The following is a 3,561-nucleotide window of genomic DNA, read 5'->3' as shown; positions in this document are numbered from 1 at the left end:
AGGAAATGAATGGGTTTGGTATGACTTTTTCATAGTGATCCCATGCTGGCTCCTTCCCTTCTAGTCTTTTCTGCACCTACAGACCAAGAGCCTCAGGGTCCTCCAGGCCAACTAGTCCCCTGTTGTGAGCAGGCTCACTCGCCCCACCTGGATGAGCCTATGGAGTCAGCTAGACTGGGGCCCTCTCCAAGGCCTCACAGGGTCCTCTGATACTTGGATTAATTTAAAAAAAAAAAAAAAAAAAAGGCCATGTCCTAGGCAGTCTAGAGCACATTTGATTTCCCTTAAATCCTGAGTTAAAAGGGCTGGATAGAGACTTGTCAGCCATTCATTCCTGAAAGGCTGATGTGCCCATGCACACAGACATGCAGACACATGTGCACACACACTCACCACTAGGTAGGATTTCTGCCAGAGATTCCTGACAAAATCCAGCTAAGGCCTGGGAATTGCAAGATCACTTGGTCTCTATCAGGTGGTCTGGTTCCTGGATTCTAACACTGTCAGCTCACTCCTTGCCCTAGACAGGACCTCAGGATCTGGACACCTCTGAAAGAGTTGTAAGATGCTATCCCCAGGTAGGGCACATGGTCGTGTGCTACTTGGGTTTGAATAGTGCAAGATGGCCTCAGCTACCTACAGGTCAGCCGTAGTGTCCACTTCTGCAATGGTCTGACAGGAACCTGCCTCCCAACAGGGGTGGACAAGGCACCCAGGGCCTCTCACTCCCACTGTCCAGCCAGGTAGCCACGTCTTCATTTCTCCTAGTGTTGTCCTGGCACCTTTCCAGGTCCTCTCCACCTATTCTACCCCACATCAGAGGGAGAGGCAATGGACCCAGCTAAGGTGGAGCAGATTCCCTGAGTGGCTTGGGACAGAAAGAACCTTACCTGAGTGGAGGTTCTCACTGGCACCCAAGCCAGGGACAGAAAATCCCCAATCATTGAAACCATGGGGTGGGGAAGGAGCAATTTTGAGGAGGAGCATGGGGAGAAGGTGGAGGGAGGATAATGATATAAAAACTAGAAAATGTCCATGCATTTAATATAGATAATGGCCTTTTGAGATTTTAAGTCACTTTATTAACTTGTTGTTGGTGTTAGGTGCCCTCAAGTCAGTTCCAACTCATAGTAACCCTACATACAACAGAACAAAACACTGCCCAGTCTTATGCCATTCTCACAATCATTGCTATGAGCCCATCATTGCAGCCACTGTGTCAATCTATCTCATCGAAGATCTTCCTCTTTTTTTGCTAACCCTCTACTTTACCAAGTACGCTGTCCTTCTCCAAGGACTGGTCCCTCCTGATAACATGTCCAAACTATGTAAGACTAAGTCTTACCACCCTCATTTCTAAGGAACATTGTGGCGATACATTTTCCAAGACAGATTTGTCCATTCTTCTAGCACTCAATACTCTTCAAAAATATCATAATTCAAAGGCATCAATTCTTCTTTGGTGTTCCTTATTCATTGTCCAGCTTTCACACATGTATAAGGTGATTGAAAATACTATGGCTTGGTCAGGCACACCTTAGTCCTCAAAATGACTTCTTTACTTTTAAACAATTTGAAGAAGTCATTTGATTTCTCAACTGTTGCATCCATGGGCATTGATTGTGGATCCTAGTGAAATTAAATTCTTGACAACTTCAATAATTTTTTGCTTTATCATGATATTGCTTATTGACCCAAGTGTGAGGACTTTTGTTTTCTTTATGTTGAGGCTGTAGTCATTGATCTTCCTCAGTGAGTGCTTCAAGTCCTCTTCACTTTAACCAAACAAGGTTGTGTCATCTGCATGTCTCAGATTGTTAATCCTGATGCCGTGTTCTTCTTCATATAACACAGCACACAGATGGAATAAGTACAGTGAACAGATACAATCCTCACACCATTCCTGATTTTAAACCATGTAGTACTGACCTTGTTCTGTATTAATGACAGCCTCTTGTTCTGTGTACAGTTTCTACATAAGTACAATTAAGTGTCCTGGAATTCCCATTGTTGGAAATGTTATCCATAACTTGTTCTGATCCACATAGTCAAATGCCTTTGCGTAATCAATAAAACAAAGTTAAACATCTTTCTGATATTCTCTGCTTTCAGACAAGATCCCTTTGACATCAGCAATGATCTCTCTTGTTCCATGTCCTTTTCTGAATCTGGCTTGAATTTCTGTCAGTTCCCCATTGATGTACTGCTGTAACCATTTTTTAATTATCTTCAGCAAAACTTTACTTGCCTGTGACATTAGTGATTTTGTTCAATAATTTCCACACTATGTTGGATCACCTTTCTTTGAAATGACACTTTTCTTTGGAACATGGATCTCTGCTAGTCAGCTGGTCAAATTTCTTGGCATAGACAAGTGAGTGCACCAGCATTGCCTCTGTTTGTTGAAACATCTCAGTTGGTGTTCTCTCAACTCCTAGAGCCGTGTTTTTCTCCAGTACCTTCAGTGCAGTTTAGACTTTTTCTTTCAATACCATTGGTTCTTGATCATGTGCTATTTTGTGAAATGGTTGAACGTCCACCAATTCTTTTTGGTACAGTGACTCTGTATTCTTTCTATTTGCTTTTAATGCTTCCTGTATCATTCAATATTTTGCCCACAGAACCCTTCAAAATTGCAACTGAAGCACTGAATTTTTTCTTCATTACTTTCGGATTGAGAAATGCCGAACATGTTCTCCTCGTTTGGTTTTCTAACTCTGGGACTTCGCATATCTCATTGTACTACTTTACTTTTTGTTTCTTCAAGCCACCCTTTGAAATATTCTGTTCAGTTCTTTTACTTCATCATTTCTGCCATTTGCTTTAGGAGCTCTGGTAGCTCAGTGCCTAAGGCATTTGACTGCTAACCAGAAGGCTGGCGGTTCAAATCCAACAGCCACTCCTCGGAAGGAAGACCCCAAGGAGGGGTCGCTATGAGTTGGGGCTGATTTGACGGCACACAACAACAACTCTACATTTAAGAGCAAGTTTCAGAGTCTCTGCTGATATCCATTTTTGCCTTTTCTTCCTGTCCTGTTTTTTTTAATGCATTTTATTGAAATATAATTTATGTACAGTGAAATACACAAAACTAAAGTGACATGGGTCAATGCACTTTTTTTTTCTTTTTGTAGGTTCCCTCCCCTCCCCTCCCACCCCTGGCAACCAACAAAGAAAGTTTCCCTCCATATACAAACCTTTCCTTGATCCTCCACAACAACGAACTAATATTGTATTTGTCCTTCTGTGATTGACTTATTCACTCAGCATAATGTCCTCCAAGTTCATCCATATTATGTGGTGTTTTGCAGAGTCTACATTATTCCTTAGTGCTGCAAAGCATTCCATCATGTGTATGTACCATAGTTTGGTCATCCACTCTTCCACTATAAATCTTGGAGATAAGTCCCTTGCCAGATGTGTAATTATCAGCAAATATGAATTTGTTGCTGTCATTTTTATTATATGTTGATTTCTTTGTTCCATATAATTTTCTATGCTGAGCTCATTTTGTTTATGAATCATGTTATCACTTCCTTCACTGCTATTGTTTTAGTATTT

The sequence above is a fragment of the Orycteropus afer genome, unplaced genomic scaffold (genome assembly GCF_000298275.1).
Source record: "Orycteropus afer afer isolate SDZICR_OR568_19922 unplaced genomic scaffold, OryAfe1.0 scaffold00501, whole genome shotgun sequence".
In the NCBI taxonomy this organism is placed as follows: Eukaryota; Metazoa; Chordata; class Mammalia; order Tubulidentata; family Orycteropodidae; genus Orycteropus; species Orycteropus afer.
Note: the sequence above shows the minus strand (reverse complement) of the source record.